This window comes from Mercenaria mercenaria, unplaced genomic scaffold, assembly GCF_021730395.1.
Source record: "Mercenaria mercenaria strain notata unplaced genomic scaffold, MADL_Memer_1 contig_4651, whole genome shotgun sequence".
NCBI lineage: Eukaryota > Metazoa > Mollusca > Bivalvia > Venerida > Veneridae > Mercenaria > Mercenaria mercenaria.
The window spans coordinates 10,514-33,137 of NW_026462895.1; the positions used below are offsets into that span (position 1 = coordinate 10,514).

General features: G+C 37.1%; 1 protein-coding gene across 1 annotated transcript in view; it reads left to right on the forward strand.

The window, feature by feature from the left end:
- Positions 1 to 436: 436 nt before the first annotated feature.
- Positions 437 to 22,624, forward strand: part of LOC128554021 (uncharacterized) — a 46,033-nt gene continuing 23,845 nt past the window's right edge. The window contains exon 1 of the mRNA XM_053535232.1: positions 437 to 522. The gene's annotated coding sequence lies outside the window, so the exon portion shown is untranslated. The remainder of the gene's footprint in view (positions 523 to 22,624) is intronic.

Here is a 22,624-nt window from a genome sequence, read left to right on the forward strand (position 1 = left end):
GCAATCACCTATGTGGGATTGAAACCCTTCAAGTGACGTAACATTCTTCTGGTTTACCGAAGATTATTGGTTCTACACAGGCATCTGCCCATGCCTATAATGGCGGGCGCATGGGCTTCCTTTACCACTCAAAGCTGAAAATTGCCATATTCCTAAATTGTTTTGGTGGGACATAAACCCTAGCAAAACAACAGTTCATGGCTCAGTTCTTGAAGACAAACTTACAATGTACATATATTTAAAAAAGATACATCAAATTGACACAGTGCAGGACATACCGCAACTTTTTAGCTGCAATTGTTGAGGAAGACTCATGTACCATTACATACTTTAAAGTTTTATGTAAATGCGTACTAACGTTACAAGTACATCACTTGAAACAAAAATAAAGATAAACTCTGACATTTGATATTTCATATCTCTTGCTGTGAGTGTTAAACAACTGATAGGTTGTGGTGTATTGATGAATTATAAAACCAAACTTACTAAACCGTTGCGACTTAGGACTACAATCTGATATTGGTAAGATTATTTCAATTCATTTCTATAGACATAATTTCTATATATCGGTCGCTCAACCTTTAATTAAATGATATTTTTTTTCCACATTGGTGATATGATATTTTCTCTAGACCTTTGTAAATGAAATTGCAATAAACAAAGATTAAGTATCTAAATATTACGGTGTTCGTGGTTTCGCGCTGTCGTCCAAAGGGCGAAATCACGAAAACACGATGTGAAAAAGCGAAAACACGATGCGATAAAGCGAAAACTCGATGCGAAAAATATTGCGTTTTCGCGCTATTAATATCGTGTTTTCGCGTTTTTATCCTCGATCATGTTTTCGTGTTTTCGCCTTGGTTTAAACAGTATTTATTTAGAAAACTGCACATATAACAATATACATGAATTTGTACATAAATGGATTAAAAAACAAGTTTACAAAAACTTATATGAATTCTTCTCCATTAAGAAATATTTTCACAAGTACAAAGATGCGTTAACAACATGGCCGTGTAACATATGCAGATGAAGTACTAAAGAGAAACTTTTGATGGTAGGATTTGAAAAAGATGAAATACTACGAAAATATATGCCTATTATTAGGTAACAAAAAGTGAGTTTTTTCGGTAAGTTGGCATTAAATATTTTGAAAACGAAATCAACAAGAGTGCACGGATAAAATAACAAAAAAAAAACATGGACACACTAAATTCAGCACACGGTTACAAGCGATGGTCACTGGGCAGGTCGTCGATGACAACAAAGACTGATTAAAATTACATATCAAAGCGCTTTGTTGATAAGATGAATTTTTGTACTTTGACGAAGAGAAGGGTGTTTTCGTGTGATAGGTGCTCGTTCCCGAACAAGAGGTTACTAAGAGTCCGCGGGTATGGGATATCTGAAAGAAACTGTTGGCGTAATTGTACATAGTTACTGCAGGTAAGTAAATAATGGCTAACAGTTTCGACCGGTTCACAGGTACACAACGGTGACTCTACAATCGACCTTATGTACAAGTCATGATTTAAAGAACTGCATCCTAGTCGCAGCGAGCGTAGAGGATTTGTCCAAGACGGGTACCAGATTTGTAGTATTTGGGGGTTAGCCGTGAGGTACGGTTGAGAGATGCCTTAAATGCTTCTATTGTCGTGCTTGTGCGGACGTCTTCAGATAATGAGTTCCATTCCTGGATAGTTCTTGGAAGAAATGAACTAGAGTATAGGGTTGTGCGAGGGCGGAGAGGTGTTATATCATTGGTATGCCTTAGGTTGTATTGGGGCTGTTGGCTTGGTGGCAGGAGGTTACAGAGATAATCAGGACAAAGATTATTTTTCATTTGAAAAGGAGGATGAGTCTATGTTTTTTCCGTCTAGATTCAAGAGTTTCCCAACCGAGGTATTGGATTAGTTTTTGAAGATTACATAATTTAGTTGCCCCGGCAACGATCCTGGCTGCTTCGTTTTGAACGGACTCAACTTCCTTGTTTAGATCGTTCGAGCAGTTGTCCCAGACAACGTCAGCGTACTCTAGAAGAGGACGGATGAAAGAGATATACATGCGCTCTAGACATGATCGGTTCAGAAGGTATTTCAGTGACCGAAGCATGCCAATTCCTGACCACGCTTTGTCGAGTACCGCTGAAATGTGAGCGTTCCAACGTGCATCATGAGACAGAGTAATTCCTAGATGTTTGTTTGAACTTCGGGGATCAAGGTGTTATTAAAAAGCAAAAAGCAAGTCTGGATGATTGGGTTTTGTCGTCTTTCTTGAAAAGATCATGGATTCCGTTTTGTCAGGATTAAATGACACAAGCCAGGATTTTGACCAAGCGAAGATAGTGTCTAGGTCTTTGTTTAGTTTTGTTGCAGCAGATTCCGGAGTGTCGACAACAATATAAAGACTCGTGTCATCAGCGAAAAGCTTAATTTTACAGCCGATTTCCTGAACAATGTCGTTAATATATACAAGAAAGAGCAAAGGACCTAGTATAGAGCCTTGAGGAACGCCAGCTGAGACATGAGACCACGAAGAAGAGAAATTTCTATATTGGACCCGCTGGCGCCTAGAGGAAAGATAAGAAGAAAACCATTGTAGTAATGAACCTCTCACGCCAAGACGGGACAATTTGTAAAGAAGACCGCGGTGCCAAACCCTGTCAAACGCTTTAGATATGTCACAAAACACAGCACGAACTTTTTTACCTTCATTAAGAGCACGACATATGTCACTGTAAAGATAAGATAGTTGGTTGATTGTGGAGTTGCCTTTCACAAAGCGTGACTGGTACTGGTTTGGTGTTAAGAGATTGTGCATGATTAAGTGGTTGTAAATATATTTATGTACGCAGCGTTCCATCAGTTTCCCGATACAGCTGAGGAGTGAGATCGGTCGGTAGTTTGATGGTAAAGAGGGGTCGGACTTCTTAAAGATTGGAGTAACGTTAGCAAGTTTCCACTGTGACGGAAAGTTTGAAGAACGAAGGAGTGTATTAAAGAAGGTTGCCAGAGGCTGCGCCAAAGCAGGTGCACCTTCGCGAAGATGTATAGGACTGACTAGGTCTGGACCAGAAGCCTTGGAGGGATCCATAGACGAGATTGCATCGGCGACATCTTCAGGAGTTATGTTGATGCTAGAAAGGACTGGTTCCACAGTGTCGGGAACTGGTGGAAGAGAGGCATCTTTATCATCAAGCTTGGATTGTGAGCAGAAGTAGTTATTAAGAAGTTCTACCTTATCTTGATCTGATGTTGCTTCTTGACTGTTGTGGTTAAGTGGAGGTAGACTGTTTGATGTTTGTTTTGTGGTAAGTTGCTTGCATAGTTTGAACCAGTCTTTTGCACATATGTTGTCTGAGTTAATTCTTTCGATAAGTTTATTTTGATAATCTTGTTTGTATTGTCTTATGGCTTTAGTGACGTCATTTCTGATTTTTCTAAATTTTGCCCAGATTGTTTCCGTGTTCTGTTGTTTAGCTTTTTTGTGAATCTTGTTGCGTTTACGTATGAGTTTTCGTATGTTATTGTTCATCCAAGGAACATCTGTGGGCCTTATAGTAACAGTTTTGTTAGGAATTACCTCGGACGCTTTAGAAAGTATTGTAACAGTGAAAGATTGAGCAACTAGATCAGGATTAGGATTAGATAAGATAGACTCCCAGTCAACCGAATTTAGTTTATTTACGTATGCATCGTATTCACCCCTATCATATAGCCAGATACGCCTTTTGAAGCTGTAGGGTTTTGGTTTACTAAGTTTTAAGACTACAACGACAGGACAGTGAAAACGAACCAAGTTTGGAATGAAAGGGAAATAACGTGTTGATTAGCCTTAGTAAATATGAGGTCAATCAGCGAGGAGGAGTGTTCAGTATAATGAGTAGGTGATTTGATAAGCTGTTGGGTGTTATAGGAAGACATTAATCTGCCAAATTTGTTTGAGGAGGAATCTTGTATATTGATGTTGAAGTCTCATGTTAAGATAACGTTTTCACAGTTTGCAGAGAACGCCTGGTCTATACTCTGTTCCAACAGCTGCCAGTAATCGTTATTTGCATCTGGAGGGCGATGTATGCCACCAACAAGGTGCTTCTTACAATTTATTGTTAATTCAACCCAAATGCCTTCAAGACCAATAATAGACAGGTCAGAGCGAACATTGGCAAGAAGACCGTCGCGGACATAAATACAAACACCGCCACCAGCCTTACTACGTCTGACGCATCGACAAGGGAGATTAAAATTCAAGATTCTGAGGTCCTCACTCGGAATGTCTGGAGAGAGCCATGTTTCGGTAAACACAAGAATATCGTATGGCTGGGCTTCGATTTGTAACAGGTCTAGCTTGGGGCGTAATATCTGACTATTCAAGTGCATTACGGAAAGACCACATTCTGTGAGTTTCTGGTAGATAGATGATTCAGAAGATAAGGTGTCAGAGTTGCTGGACGAAGACGAAGGGCCGGGGTAAGGATGAATGTCCCCAGAAACAAGTATTAACAATAAACATAGGTAGGTTCCTGAGACCGGAGAGTAGAATATAAGTGCAGTGTATGGTATATGGTGAAAGCGCAAGGACACTGGGAGACGGCATAAGGTATTTGTGTAATCTATCTGAGCCATTAAGGAGGATGGTCAGGTAATGCAAAGTCTCCATTCGCCGTCCCTAGGTGAACAGTCTGTGGGACAACCATACCGGGTAACCACGTATGTACCGTGCGTAATATGAACTGAGTGCCGAGCATTGTAATGTTGAGTGAAAAGAAAAATTAAAGATGATTTCTAGGTAAAGTTAAGTACTTACAGTCAATTTCAATGGCAGGACTGTTGTATACTATTTGTCTGTTTTAAAGGGACGTTCATTATACAGTAGGTGTATATGAGGTTGTAGGTATTTCTATTAGAGAACAAAATGATTAAGTGTATGCAAATTGTACATTAAACTAAAGTTCCAACGTGAAGTTACAAGTATGCTCTACGTTTTACAAATATAGTACTACTGCGTCAGAATTAAACATTTTTCATACACTAATCAAAAAGAAACAAACTTTCAAGCCTTTTTCAAATATATGATAGAACTGAGTACATTTAAGGGAAGCGAATCTATATTCAAAATTAAATTCTATTGAGTATTCTCCCTTTGATTTACTATCAACTATGAGTAAATACAGCTTAAACATACAAACTATGTTCAATTGTACACAGGCATTTAACTGCGGTAAAATAAGTATGTAGACCATTTTCCATATGTTCAAAACAATAATTATCAGATTTTAATAAGGTCCCTGTGAGGGAAGCGAATTATTATTTAAAATTAGTTTGTTTTTTGTAAATATTCTTCCTTGGTTTGACAATAAGTCCACACAACCACAATATCGCGACGCTCTATATACTATATACAGTATAACACTATAATACAATGGCAAGTACAGAACATTGTCCGTTTACTAGGCAAGATTTGGAAAACAAATTATTAACATTTAAAAACAAATATTGGTAGCTTTGTAACAATTAGATTTACAGAGAATACTCCCTGTTGTTTGGTACCAGCTATCTATACAAAACTACGTAAACAAGTAACTATGCTGTAATTGATACAATGTCAGGTGAAAGAAGTTTAATACATTAATGCTAGCAGAAAAATACAATTTTCAAATATTTTACAACAATTTGTACCGATAAGACTACATATAGCTGAAGAAAATCTTCGTTTAAAATTAGTTTACTATTGTGAATTCTCCTTAATTTAGCATAAGGCAAGAATACCGTTATTTACAATGCCAATGTACCGTAAATTAATCTAAACTAGATAACATTTATCGTACATTTTCTTATCATAGTTTGGTATAAATATTACGATATAATTGCATAACACCGTTAAATACTAGTTCATGCATTAGATACAGACATTTTTATAATATAGAGCAAGATCTTGACCATACACCTTAATAAGAAGCATAAAATATTATAAATTTCATTTTCGGAGACATACAAATAAATATCATCTTGGCTGACGAATCATTTTATAATGACACTTCTAATGTACGTATGTAGGGATAATACACGTTTTTTTGTGTATTTACGTCTGCAGAAGCCCGCGGGATTGTTTGTGACCGAGACCGAAGGTCGAGGTCACAAACATATCCCAAGGGCTTCTGCAGACGGCAATACACAAAACAAACGTGTATTGTCGCTATTCTTGCAGAAAAATATATTTCACGACGATTTATGTATTGTTTTCATATGTGATGACTTGACGATTCCGGTACATTTTTTATTTACCATTCCAGTTGCTCTTGGAAACGGTAAACATGTTTTAAATATCCGTATCCAGGGCCCGGAAATAAACAACACTATCAAAAGCACATCCTGAAGGTTTTTAAGCAATTTTTTTATCTCTCATTATTACAAACATAAAATTACCAATAATTGTTCATATCATTTCACAATTTGGTGGACTCAATCACAATTTCAAGAATAATAACTTTACATTCGAGTTATATTGAGTACGGACACGCAGTTGGAGTACGGATGAGTACGAACGAAGTGTCAAGTTTCCAAGCTGTTTATATAAATTCTTCGAGAAATTAGATAAAAACATACTGACTGATACTTACCAAAATCATAAATATGACACCTAAAAACAAAGAATCGCACAGGTAAACACGCGATTCTTTAACATCCACGGTTGTCTACAAAACCTGAATTGACGCAGAGTTCTAAAGGAAGAAACGAGTACGAACAATGTTGGGGGCAGCGCACTTGGCGTTAGTTACTGCTACAGTATAACATTCTATGATTTAGATTGCATCTTTAATGCTTCAAGAAGAGGTTTTTATGAAAGAAAAAAGACGCAGATACCAGATGTCAATCTGCGCAGAATTACATATACAAATGTATGTCCCTGGGAAAGCATTTTAAAAATAAAAATCGGGTATTAACAGCACGTGAATTGCCTTGTTTGCACACGATTTTTCTCCCGTTTATACATGGGCGGATCCAGTGAAAAAAGTAGTTTTTATGCAAGAAAAGGTATTTACACGTTATAAATCGTGACCGTTCAACTGAAAACTCCATGAGGTTAATCGCCTAACCAATGAGTACACTGTTCAACGAAAGTTACGGATTTATATGTGCCCGTATTTTAAACTCGCCCAGTTGCCTCCTTGTTTCAATGCGATAAGTTTTGTTATCGTTAGTTTTGACAATAACAACCCGATCTGTGGTCCAGGAACCGTTGATGGCCTTGCAGCGGACAAGGCGGCGACACTCGTAAAATAGTTCACTTCTGATGTGGGTAAGGTCCTCGTTGAGGAAAGTACCATGGAAGCCAGCCTCACGGAGGTTAGGTTTGCATTTGAACATGTTTGCACGGGATCTATATGTAGAAAATTTAATAATTATGTCTCGTGGCTTCGGGCTGTTTCCAGTTGTGCCCTCCTGCCGACTGACTACAGGTCTGCCTACACGATGAGAGCGATCGATGTCACATATATTTAGTTCTGCCCCTATAGATTTGGCAACATCGAAAACGATTCTATCCGTGTCTTCTTGCGGAGATTCCTTTACGCCTGAAAGGCGGAGACAGTTTCACCGGCTATACTGGTTAGCCTTATCCATGTTGTCATCAGCACGTTCTAACTTTCCTTCAAGGGAATATGTGCCCGATCTTGCTTTTCAATGATTTGTTTTCATGTTCGAGCGACTCAATTTTGGTGGTCAAACTTTGCATAACACCCTCGATAACGTCGGTGAGCATTGTTTTCATCTGATCCTGAAATTGTTTGGCCAGCAGTTTGCTAATTGTAGCAAGATCCTCTTCTCTGAAGGTTACATGAGTGACAGGAACACTGGGGACATCCATCTCGGATGTCTCAGATGACAGAGATTCAGCTCTGACTTTCTTTGGATCATTTGGATCGAACGACGATGAGAGTTCACGTTTATTCTTGTCTGTCGCAGCCGGTTTAGCTAACGATTCGCTCATGGTGCTCTTTCTTTGTAGCTTAGTATATTACGGGTAGATTTTAGCGTAGGTGATAGGTCAATTAAACTTATTGACCAATGTTTATATATATAATCAGTTGTGCGTGACACAGGTATACAGGTAGAAGCGTTTACGAAATGTACTTCAAAAGATTTAATACGATGATTGTAATTCCTCCAGACTTACATCACGGTTAATACTGTCTATCAGATCTCACATAATCAAGTTTTTAGAAAAAACAAGTCCCTCAGTCACACACTATCACAAAAAGTCCAGAGAATAAACACTAACGTTCCGCCATGAAAACTAACTATGTCCGTTTCGCCTTCGTGGTCAGTAAATGTTTTAATATATATGTTAGAACTTTGCAGGCATCCTGAAAGTATGGTCTTATATGCAGAGTGATTGCCGTTTAGGTAGTAAGAATTATGGCTCTGTTTTCAACCTATAGTGTAAATCTCATTGTATGTATGAGTATGATAATCGGAATCACTTATTGTCGAACCTTAGTTAAAAAAATACATACCTTCATTTGATACATATCATTTTGCACATTGTACTACTCAATCATTGATGTGCGAACAATTCTGGATATGGGATCACATGGTTATGTAATGACAGAATATGGATACAATACATGGATACAGATGTACTGATAACGAAATACACTAAGCTAAAAACACGTGTTTTATAGGTCACCTGAGTGTGAGCATCATTGTCTACTAGACAATTACGAACGATATTCAAATCATGGCACCAGGGTCAAATTGGCCCCACCACAGGAGTCACTTAGTGCTACATGGGCTTATATAAGAAAAACGTGTCTTTTTATTGTTTAAATGCAGTAAGCTGCATTTACTCAGGTGAACGCAGGACCAGTTTGTCCTCTTGTTTATTTATTGCTTGGCGTTTGTTCTTTCTGATAAATTAAGTCCAGTCATAATTATACTGGAGGAGAATATTTGATGTTTGACCTTAATCAGGTGATATTCCTAGACAGAAGACAAACAGGGGATTAAATGACCTTCCTGATTAAAATTTATCATTGCTCTGCTAAATCAATACATGTGCGTCAGTGTTTTAACGTGTTCATATACAGTTTTATATATGTTTCAAACACATTATATAAACCTTAAAGCAAAATATCTAAAGATCTCTTGAAGAGAGCTGCAAAATACTCTCTGATACGCCAGTCTAATTCGTCTTCCATGTTTACGCATGTCCAACCGGCAGGAGAAAGTGCCATATTATTCGATCACACGCCGTGTTTCCGCCTTGGCGGTCAGTAGGGCGAAAGCGCGAAAATACGATACAAGATCGCGAAAACACGATGCGAAACATATCGCCTTATCGTGTTTCCGCGTTTTCACCCTACTGACCGCAAAGGCGAAAACACGATAATGGAGAGTTTGAGATTTCAACCTTCCCCTTCCCCATCAACGTCTCATGCGAAGTTAACGTAAGAAGTTGAAGTTCGATTAAAAATTCCTTGAGATTTCAAATTTTAGAATAAACCTTACTTCATTTAATCCGCCTATTCAATTTATCCGTAATTATGATCGTTTTTTTATTTCGTGCATTTCGATATCAATTGTCCTAAAGCGCACGGCTTTTACAAGAGGTTTTAAAAATGAAAATTAAATATAACATTTCAATTAATATGATTATCGCATGGATATTAGTGCGATTACGATAAAAAAGCGAAACGTGAACAATGTAAAAACTCGTTGGTGTTGCTCCTAACATTTAGATTTTATATAAAATGATGTTAGTATACAATGTACGATTGTAAATAAAAATGATAATCATATCAACGTATTTAATTGTTGATGGTGTTCTTGAAAGATGATGCAGTAAATATTTTTTCAAACAAAAACATGAAACACCAACTAATTCAAATGCATCTGTCGAAGTACTTCGAAATTAAGTTAAATATATGCGATAAAGCAAACACGAAAGGCATGACCATAAAATATAAAGGACAGATTCATCCGTCATGCTGTTGACTAGTATTTCATAGTTTTTCTTAAAGGCTTTGTTTCACTTTGAATTGGTACTTTGTACATCGAATTCCTTAAAAGACGCGTTTTACTTGTAGACACTCATAAACAATGTACCTGATGAAAGTTTAACCTTTTAAAAGATATGTTGATAACATGAGTCAATATACACAAGTTATAAATACATGTAACAAGCGCATTGAAACAAAATGTAAGATACTCTCGTGATGCCATACGTTTTGGCATCATGACACTCTGCATGACTTCGTATAATGCCAAACTCTCACACAGCACAATATAATCGTGCCAAGTAACCATGTGTCTAGCGAAACAGTCAAGAAATGTTAGGTGGAGACGGAAATTGTTGCACAAAATAACATGTGGGTATATACATGTATTTGTTTTAATATACTATTTTATAAGTAAAGCATGTGCAGATCCAGGAATTTCGGTTAGGGGGACATCAATTTTAAAGAAAGAGGGGTACGGAATCCTGTTGTGGCCATTTATAATGTCGCCGTCGCGTTTGTGGGGTCGACACACGACAACGCGAAGTGACATAGCGACATTACGAAGTGACACCCGACAATCGCAAACGACGGCGACAATCCCAAACGACAATGTCGCGATATCCACTTTGAAATGTCGCCTTTCAAAAACACGATATATCGCGATGTCACTTCGCGTTGTCGAGCATCGTATCGCATTGTCGCGTTGTCACTTCGCGTTGTCGTGTGTCGACCCTGCAAACGCGACGGCGACATTATCAAACGACTTGCGATAATCACAAACGACGCTCGACAACGCGAAGCGACAGTTTCCAAATATCGTATCTTATGTCACGTGTCGCAGATTTAAGTGAGGGTCGACGCGCGACAATTCCAAACGATACACGACACGCGAAGTGCCACTCGACAATATGAAGCGACATTTTCATAATGTCGTATCGCATTATCGTGCGTCGACTGGTATTCACTTGAATAAATACCGGCTAATCTTGGTCGCATTTTTTTCGAAAAATTCATCAATTTCCTTTTATTATTAAAAGCGTTAAAAGTAAGGTATCAAAGTGAAATTTAGTATTGCCTAATCGAATATTAAAAACAATGTTCTTCCCTGACGGGCACGCCGTCGGGAACATTTGCTGAACTTTGTCATTTTTGGCTTTAAATATTAGCAGTAAAATAAGGAAAAAGTGCTAATAAAATATTTATTTTGGGTAAATAACTGCAAAAAAATCTTGGTTTGATAGAAAATGACAAAATCTGAATGTTTGTGACAAAAGAGACAACATCTGTTCGTCCGTCTGTACGTAATTAAAGATAAAAGCTGTTTTTCCGTACTTTTCCGTACGGAAAATGTCCGTGTTTTTCATTAACTTCAAATAATTGTAGAATGTTCCAAACACAAGATATTTTAATGAAATAACTTTTATAAATTAAATTCAAACATTGTCTAAACGGATATTTACATTGTGTAATTTTACCGCCGACGGTTTGTTCGGAGGACCGTCTCAAAATGTATCTGTTTTCGTGAAAATATGCATACTGTGTACATATATTAAATAGAGGGGTGGTCCTTGTCTGAGAAGCCATATCTTCATAACCTGATGTCCGATTTTAATAAATGTACCTTGTTGCAAAGGACTAGTCAGTACCTAGAGAAAAGAGGCCACGTCAGGTTCGAACCCGTCGGCTAGGGGTCAAGGTCATAGGTCAAATTCCGGTAATATTCTTAAAATATGAACTTGTCAGAGCAGTCAAGACGTCCTGAAAACCCAAGAACTACCTTCACTGAGTCCAATGACACCATTAAAGCAATTCTCACGGCTCTCTGGACGGGTCGGGTCAGCTTAGTCTTGGCCAACACCCTACCGCATATAACAAGTTTGATCATTTTCTGATACTCACCCAAACCCGCGGCACGTGACATACGATACGACATTAATAGGAAAATGTCGCTTCGTGTTGTCGAGCGTCGTTTGAGATTATCGCATGTCGTTTGATAATGATGCCGTCGCGTTTGCAGGGTCGACGCACGACAACGCGAAGTAACATCGCGACATTACGAAGTGACATAGCGACAATGCGATATGACGCTCGACAACGCGAAGTGACATCGCGATATATCGTGCTTTTGAAAGGCGACATTTCAAAGTGGATATCGCGACATTGTCATTTGGGATTGTCGCCGTCGTTTGCGTAGAGGGGGGATGGCGGTCACCCATTTCAGGGGTGGGGGTGGTTGAATGGGGTCACACCGAGTTTCAAGACCGATTTTCTTTGTAAAATGTAAGAATCAAAAGGGGGATTGATCCACAATGCCCCACTGCCAGGCTCTGGGTCCGTGCATGTAGAGAATTGAGTTATCCCATACGGCTAACAGGAAACTTCTCGCATCATGATATCTTAGATCTGAAATTGTCTGATACTTCAGAAGAATTGTCCGTCTTACTAGTACCATTTTATGTTGATAATTAAAACGCAACTATCGTATAATTAAAGTGTCAGACAAAAACGGATTGTTTCTATCTGGAACAGAAAATAAAATGTTCACAAAATGATAATCGCGCGTAATTATTTATTTTTCAAGTACAATGACTGTTCTGCCATGTGCCTCCATCCAGATTTCAGTCTTTGGTGCCGAGTATTGGGACAGAGTAGATGAAAAAAGATTGAAGTTTTGACTTTCATGAGTTCACATCTTCGGACGTTCAAAACTTCACTTCATACGACAAAAAGGTCCATCTAGTATAATCAATACCGCCTGGGGACACAAATATGCCGTAGAAGTTAAAGTTTGAATAAAATCTCATTGCTTCTCAAAATCAGTTGATAACTTCATACTTCAAGGTTCAATTTAATGTATTTAGTTAAAATTATTAGCCATACAAAACTTTCATTATTCTTATACTAATTGAAAGTGTTTCGCATCAAATTTAGTCAAATTATACATATGGATAATCGAATAACTTCATAAGCAGAAATCCTTAAAGAAAGCTTTTTATTTCACATAGTAATAAAGAGAAGTCTTAGGCTTACTTGATATTACAAGGAAAACTTTAGTAGCAACGTCTGATATAAATAAAATAAACGCATATATATATGAGAGACGTTGAAGGGGAAGGCGAAGGTTGAAATCTCAAACTCTCTATTAATAACGCGAATACGCGATAATATTCGCATCGTGTTCGCTTTTTCGCATCGTGTGTTCGCGATTTCGCCCTTACGACGACAGCGCGAAACTACGATGGACTTAACGGAACAACACCGTAAAATACTGCTAACAATACAATACACATTTTTGAAAATAAATAAAGGTTGTTCGTTGTTTTATTACATTTCCTCCTATATAAATATACCATGGAATAGGTTTAATGACAATAGTATCATGAGTAGGTTCTTGGTCGATACAACCCTTTGCAAAGGCCGTGAGATCCTTCATATCTTATTTTCTATTAGAAAATAGCCATTAAAATTTCACTTTGTGTAAAGATGGTAGGAAAAAGAAATTGATTTATTTTGTTCAAATACTGACTTACGTTAGCTTGGTTCAAGTGGACTCAATACATAAACAGATTTGTCTACAATAAATGCTCGTAAGGATAAGTCACACAAAAAAGTTCAAGTCTTTACATGTTAATGTTGACAATTGACATAGAAGATCTCTGAGGGTTGTGACTCCAACAACATCCAGAAAGTTTCATATTTACTGTCAGCGGTTTTCTGACACAATTAAGCAAAAGTATCTCTACGTCAAAAAGTGTCAGAATTTATTCAGCGTAAATTGCGAAACTTAGTGTTATCGAAGAATTTTCTTGGTTAGTTACGGGTGACCCTAGCTGTCAATATAAATTAAGATATGACCCCGAAGTGTATCTTTTATACAAAGCAAGCCTAACACCACCTACCTTTATTCCATCAGAAAGTTTAGAATTGACCTTAAATTGAGTTAAGACTGAATATTCTTGCATACCAGACGGAATTTTCTGGTATCTTTACCGGTGCTGGAAAATTCCATCTGACGCCCTGGGGTGTAAGATGACTCTCGTGCTGTAAATGACGTATAACGAACTACATATATGTAGAAGATTTATGTAGTAATTTATATTTCATTTTAAAAACGGAATAAAAATTCAATACCTTGACAGTTCCTATTGGTTCCTGATAGTATATTTCTCGATTCAAATCACGTTATTTTATCAAAAATTCATAACGTTACGCTGTAACTGATAAAACAAAACGGAGCTAAACATTGTTGTTTGTTTTGAAGCGTCATGACGTCTTTCCTGTTTACGGACGTTGGTTTCCCGCGCTTTGTTTAAATACACTGCCATAAGAAATAGTTCTAAAAAGAAAGCCGTTCGATTGATTTTATTTTTATTATTATTTCTTGAAATCGGTATGCAAGAAAAAGATTCTGTCACTGGTTGTAGGTGCAGATGGAAATATCCGGCTCTCGGGTAACTGTTTAGGCGGTAACTCGGCTGGGAGCCTCGTTACCGCCTAAACAGTTACCCTCGAGGCCGGATATTCCCATCTGCACCTACAACCAGTGAAAGAATCTTATAGTCCCTTTGGCTAACAATTATAAAACAAGAACGGTAATATTCATAGAGGTCATAACAAGAATGACTGCTTCTTGAAATAGTTTCTGAAAGAACTAAACAGTGTTTTAGCAATTATATGAATTATCCTGTTGACAAGTAAGGAAGGATTACCGAGAAACTGTTAGGGTGAATTTAGCCTTAAATCCAGCGGCCACAAATGTAGTCCAAACTTGAATCTTTTTGAAAGCTACCTGCATACCTATCTTATTCCTATCTACAATGAAGATTCGAAATATTTGTCTATTTATGGTATTTTTTAGTAACAGCCACCTTGTCTTTGACCTCAGTTTCCATCCCCTTCACAAAATAAAAACCGTAAGTTTGCTGTACACAATGATTGGTGTTACATTATGTAAATCTAAACTTAAGTAATTGGCTAAAAATGTATTTAATTACTTAGAAGATATAACCTTGACCATGAACTCACTGACCGAAAGTAATATCTAGATAGCTGCTTTCTTATAAGAAAAAAGTACTTTTCATTCAGAAATGCACTATAGACCAACACAGACCTATCGGTCACATTGGTCTGCTTTTTTGATATCCTTTCGACTACCGCTATCGTAAACCGACGCACTACCTGAGACGCCAAATGCAGACTATATTTTTGGGGTTCTCCATTGCCGCTACTGTTTTGCAGGCGGGCTACCGCAGACGACTAATACGTACCAGAAAAATGGGGGTGCTCATTTCCATAGCGCATAATGCAGTATTTGGGTAAAAATTGTATTTTTTCGCAATTGAAAATAGAAGGAATTAACAAAATATATCTACATTTTTATGCTGCGGTAATTTTTATGTAAAACGGTTGCTACACTATGGTAGTTTATGTCCATTGTGTGGTTATTGGTATAACTACACTGTGGCACAACTTATAATTTCTTTTTTCCCTGCAATAGTCTAACTATGGTATTTATATGCAGATAAAACAAACAGTTAATGTTATTTATTAAAAGTCACATATTTAAACGGCCACTGCATCACTGTGGCAGTAGTACATGCTATTTTGTGTGAATATGTATTAATACGCTGCGGCACTCTCTTTGGTTTCGCATGCCCTGCATTAAACTACTGTGGTAATCGGGGGAATAAAATAATGTCTACAGGATAAGTTTTGATTACTAGTATAATCCTTTCGCAGAGTAACTTTCTCAGCACTGTGGAAGTGCACTTAATTTCATTTAATATGTATAACTACACTATGGCACTGCCTTAAAATTCAAGTTTCTCACAAAAGTCTACTATAGTTCTTAGTAACAGGACGAGTAAAACTACACTGCGGTACTACATTGAATTTCGTTCTTCCTGCAAACGTCTACTGTGGTAATTATTTGCAGAGAGGTTTTGTTGCTGTACTAATTCCTCCCTATGTCAGCCCCCCCCCCCCCACTACCCCCTCCCCAATCCCGTCTAACAAGACATATGCATCCCCACTCCTATACCTAGATCCTCACTCTCTGTAATTACTATAAGTACTCTTTTTTCCAGGCACCATAGTGCTTTAGAATTCCCTTCCAGTACAACTTGTGCAAGCCCCAACCCTGAACCAGTTTAGACAGGGTGTAACCAAACTTGCACACAATGCTTTACATGATAGACCTGTTTCTTTAAACTGCTTTTATCTGTAAATCCTTCTTGTTTTTAACACTACCAACTGTATTCATGCATTTTATTCTCCTGTCCATTCTACTTTTAAAATTCTTGTACAGGCGCTCAGCTGCACGTAATACTCGTAAAGAGGAGTGATGCAGTATAAAAAGATAAATAGATAAACATTTAGTTAACAGTATGTATTAAAGAGAGGCTTTGAAATATTCGTTTTAGCAGATGAAGTTTCTGCATATCTTTGGAAGTTTAAAGTTTATATTAGAGGAAAAAAGGAAGTAGAACTAACGAGGAAGGTTGTTGAACATCTGGTTGAACCGTATAGTGCTTCTAGACATATCCCTTTTGGCACAGGCGTTCCTTGCCAGCTCAACCCATCTTTGTGGGTCTTTTAATTAGGGCGAAAATTCTTGCCATATGATTTGAAACCACAGAAATTAGTCCGACAGAAGGATGTTTCGGCAGGAATAATGTAATACATGTAATACATTATAAGTCCTGGTTTCGGTTAGTACAATGAACAAAGGACAGCATATGACACGTCAAATCAAAGATGGAAACATGGTAGCTAGAGTATGGAAGGTTACCGTTCAGGAATTAGGAAACCCAAACAGACGCAGGTAGCTGATACCATTGACCGAGAGTTTGCAGACTCTCATGAAATTATCTTAATGTCAGGGCGAACAAATGCTTGTCAGTCTTGCAGTATGAAGAAACTAAAGACCGCCGGTTGTCTCCGAACACCAACGTCATCATTTTGTTGTAAGCAGTGTAAAGACAATTTACACAGGTATAACAATACTCTTCTTATTAAAAAGTTAAATTGATCTAATGAATAGTTTTTAAGATTCCATGGTATTATTGAGTCATTGCTATGTTACGTGAACGTACTTTCTTTTACTCCATGTATATAAATTGGGTCTGAGTCAGCAAGTCGCTCAAATCCAAAAATGTACTCAAATTATCGCTCTTGGTCAAATTGCTCGAAATATTTAAACATGTCAGAAGAGGAAAAGTATGTTATTGCATTATATATATATTCGACTGCTCTTAACAGGTTAATCTTCTTAGCACAGGATAAAATGTTTCGAGAAATCCAGCCCTTAAGCATGTTAAGTGCAAAAGCCAGTTCCAGAGAAGTTGTGATATAATTGTAGTTGAAAATCAAAATGTCTTGCTTACATAAAAATATTTGTCATCTATTTCAGGGTTAATCCCCGTGATCTTTTAAATAATACTTTCAGGGAATGCTTTCTTTCGTATCATCCGTCCAGAACTGGGATTGGCTAACAAAAAGACAAGTCCATACAGACCTCCAATCCGAAAACGTCCGTAAAACTTATGGCAACAAGAGCAAAATTAGAAACTCCAGAAAATCGATTTTAGTATATATAACCATTGCAAATCACTAAATGTTATAATTTGATACGTTTTATCATTGCTCATTATTACTACATTTTAATAAGAAATCCCTTCTTCAATTTAGCTACATAACGGTTGCAAAAATCACCCAGGAAGGTACATATTAAAATAGAAACACCCCGTAAAATGCCAACAAAATTATCTTGGAAATCGACGAAGAAGAAATGACTGCCTGAATAGCGGACATTAAGCACAGACTGGAGAAAGAAACAGACAGTGTCTAAGATTGTGACAACATTACATGGTGTACACATTTTTACTATGTGTCGTGTGTACATGTACGTTATGGTTTTAGTACGAACGAGAAAGTTTGATTGATTCATCTTTTGATAATTAATTTTCACATGCAATATACTTTTCTAATATGAGCTGTCTCAAGGGAAAAGGTGTTTAGAGTTAAAGTTTTGAAATTCAAGAAAAACATGTTTCATAAAGTTTGGCTTCTTGTGAATTTTGATACATTATAATATGGTATAGAAATAATAATCATACAACCGGGCATATTAAATATAGACACATAACTAACTTATTAAACAGTTCTACCGATGACACGTTTATCACAATGAATTTTGGACATTTTATTTTTTCTATGCGTCATTAACAATGCTAATTACTCTAACCCCCACCCCCTTGCCTTTAGGCGGCTATTAAAAAAATACATGTATATATAGATTAACGGTTATTGTCGTAAATTGTTGACAAAATTGTTTCATTCTTACTCAGTTTAAACGGACTACAGTACAAATTCAACATAAAACAGGAATTATTTCATGACTTTTAGTGAACTTTTTGTGTAACATTACATATGCTCTATGTTACCTTTTTGCGATGATTTGTAAGTAATAAATGATCCTCATCTGTTATAGCTTTCACAACTTGCTTTCGTTTAAATATATATAATTTTTTATTTTCTGTCAAATGTTTTTGTTTGCTTTTAATGTTTTACTTTTAGTCTCCTACCCGTTTCTCTTGATTGGACTATAAGTAGACTGTCTATCATGAAATTTAGTCCAAAATACGTTGTTCAGGATGTGTAACATTTGATATACGATTCTTCTTACTCATACCCGTTCATAGGAGATTGCCTGTACATTCATTCAGTTGTTAATTTTATTGTTTTGTCTTATTATTCTCTGTTATAAAAAATGTTTTTGTTGCATTTTACTTTTAGTCACCTACCAGTTATGTCAGCGGATCGGACCATGTAAACGCGTAAACTATACGTTATCAAGGTTCATTTGAATTTATTCATATTCATAATCTGTTTTTGTGGTGTATAACGATGCAAGTGCCAAAACAAAACTCAAAAATGTCGAATAACACTTCGTGGGTAAAACTTATAATAGTAGCTAAATGTGTCTTTTTCTTAGTCTGTTATGCCTTACTGACTTTCAAACAGATTTAAAATAACTGAATTTATTAATAGCATTATATCTAAATTAGAGCGTATCCCAGTTGCGAGCTGTATCCCGTTGATACTTTTCTTTTAAAGTCACAATTAAGGTATCAATTGTTTAATCATATAATGAAGAATTATAAGATCTCATTTCACCGAAAGCACATTCATGTACGGTTTTGGAAACAGATCATTTTAGAGTCTGTTTTTGTTTGAATTTACGGCCATTTTCAACATTAATCAACAGTTATATCAGGCAGCCAGTTCAACTAACCATCGTTCCTGGGAAAGACCAGTACTAGACGCCAAAGTCCGTATTCTCAAATAAAAAATCCTAGTCGGTAGCACAGCTCGAACCAGCGACCCTCCGTCAGTGAGAGGATTCAGAGATTACAAGTGCACGAATGTTTCTCCTACATTACGGACCCGGACTATAAATTAATATAATGAGTATACAAAGGCACATGTGAAATACTGAATGCTGTACCATTTATAAAGCATTCCAGAGTATCCATGCATTATAATGCATAATGCATGGAGCTCAAAGTCAAAATTACCATTGTGTACTTTGGGATAATTTAAATGCATTCTTACCTAAAGTTTGAGATTTAAATTTGAAAAGTACAATACTTCCATAGTGTATAAATTTACATACGTCTAGTATGCAAATGGAAGAAGTGATGTGTGCATATGTATTACCGTTGCGGCGTAAAAACGACGAAGCGTTCTGTAGAGAATTACCACAGTGTATATATGTATGTTCCATGTGCAATAACAATTTAAAATATTACTGCCGTAGTGTATAAATGTACATTATTTCTGATTACCACAGTGAAACTTTGTATTTCATGGAAAAAAGTTCAGAACTACCGTAGTGCCACAGTGAAAGTAACTGGTGAAAAGTCTACAAAAAGCATCAGTGGCAGACCCATGGTTTTCAGACTTCTAGAATGCCGGAGCCGCATAATGCAGACGTAGTAAAATAGCTTTAAAAACCGTAGCGTAGAAATGAGTAATTAATTAAGTTTTAAAAACTGAGTTTGGTAATTACCGCGACGAGTAACCATCAAAACTAATGGGTATTTTTGGAGAGTAATGATCCCTTAATTGTCTGAAAAGGATTTTCTATCAACAAATTGCGATAACAATGATTTTAGAACATTATTGCGCATGAGACGTTTGGTTTTGTTTTCAAATTTTATGGAGACCTGTAATTTGTTGCGTAATATTATTTAGTATGTCATATGAATGATTTAACTTATTAGTTTAACTGATTTTATACCGTTTTGTTAATAACATAAAAGAAAGTTTACACTTCAGATCAAATTCTGCAATAAATAAAAAGCATTCAAATTCCCCCCAAATACAAAGAAAAATTAAAAAAATCCGGTAGTCCTACGCTGTACGATGTCGGTAATCTGGACCCTCGTTTTGATGGTACGTTTTAGGCGTCTGCGGTAGTCAGTCGGTGTATGATAGCGGTAATAGCGACCCCCGTTTTTATGGTACGTATTAGTCTGCTATGGTAGCCGAAAGGATATACTAAAATTTAAATAAGATACTTCAGAATGTATTTTTCCTTGATTTTTTATTGTTAAACAGTACACTACTACTTGATATTCACTTGTCTATACAAGTTTTTGCTCAAAAATCCTTTTCAATATAAATGTCAATGTGACTTTTACCCTTGGGTACGGAGCCAAACATAATAGGGATCAACACTTGACCACAGGAAATCATTCTATGAAATGTGATGGCCATAAACTCAAAAGTGTTCAAGATGTTGACCTAAAGATAATAGATAAGGGTAGATTTCTCGGAAGCACAAAGCACCAAAAACCGTTTTCAGTCTCACTGTGTTACCTTGAACTTTGACCTGTTGATCAGGCAGTCATCCTATGAAGTGAATTTTAGGCAGTAGGTCAAAGAGCTCTTGAAATTCACCTATATCCTACTGGCGCTCAAAACAAGATGGGTATTTACATACCACATTCAATCATCTAACGAAGTGTGACGACTGTAGACTAAAGCATTCTTTAACTATTGACCGAAAACTGTTTTCAATCTCAAGGTCGCCAATGCATTTGACCTTCTGATCCCCAAAACAATCTGGATTGATTAAGTACCACAGATAATGATCCTATTAATCTTGACTACTAACGATCCAAGCATTTCCTAGGTATTGAGCGGAAACCAATTAATCTATTGAGAGACTGGCGGACGGATCAACAGACAATAAACTAAACAATAAACCCAAACAGCTTGTAACGAAGAAAGTTTAAACAAGAAGTATCTTTTAAAAAGATACACGGCCGCATTAGTCAATGCACAGTTTAAGCTACGAAACGTGCATGCACTCTGTACTTTTACATACGACATACAGAACACATAACTAGGAAACTTTGACCGAAAACTAGACTAAAAAGGAGGGGCTGAAAAGTGTGTGTGTGTGTGGTGTGTGAGGGGGGGGGGGGGGGGGGGGGGGGACGCGAAAGATGGCGGGAAATTTTTCAGTTAAAAATCGTCAAGGGATACGAAGTGCCGAAAATGAGGAAGAGTTGACTGAGGGACGAGTTGACTAGGGGACGAGTTGACTGTAAATCGTTTACGGAAAATCATTCCGTATCAGAGTGGCAGAGTCGAACTCAGCCGCAGGGGGTTCAGGTTTAGGACATTTTACAAGCTATTTCCACAGGAGCCTTGCAACGGATTATACTGTCTAACAATACAGCTCAGATCATCTGCACATCCCTTAAGAAAATATAATCTACTCCATCCGGAAACCTGTGGAAATTGTCATACACCAATCGAAATGTACAGTTTTAATCAGCTGTTAAATGGCCTTCACCCCAGATATAAACAGAAAGTAAAGATAAAATCAATATCGGCCTGCGACCGGACAACGACTGCACATTCTTCAATCCTGGGTATAAATATTTCGCATGAAAATGCGACTACCGTGTTACCTCATTAATCCTATTTACCCGCCTTTGCGAGTTACGGGTTTTCAAAAAGAAACTTTTATCTATCTATCTATCTGTCTGTCTGTCTTCGTATAACTTGCCTTTCACCGCTGAGGGTTTGACACCTACATTTGGGTGATAAATGCTTTCATGTGAGAAGCACTTATCGTCTTTTTCCACAATCAAGAGCTCGAAAGTGTAGGTGCGATCTTGAATCTCAACAAAAATCTGTGCATCTATCTTGCCGCATTGTCAAACTGTTTTTAGGAACCCAGACACTAAAATGCACGACAAAACCACAAACATTGTTTGTAGAAATAAAAAACGAATTGGGCCAAATAAAAGTGACAAGAAATTGTGTTAATAATATAAAGAAAGAAAAAAACAGAGGTGAAACGCCAGGTTATTGTTAGGCTTACTGCTCACTGGTTGTACGAAATAGGATATCAGTTAGAAGACTATTACACTGGGTAATAGACCTAGGGAAGAACGAGTATTTAACGAATTGTTGCAGAGATTAACCTTTAGGACAGTGGATGTTAATGACAAGACTTCATATTAAGGGAATGAGGTAATCCTGGGGCGTGTATTTAATTGCATTTTAGTTGTCACCGGTAGCCCATAATGGCGGCTCCTCCAG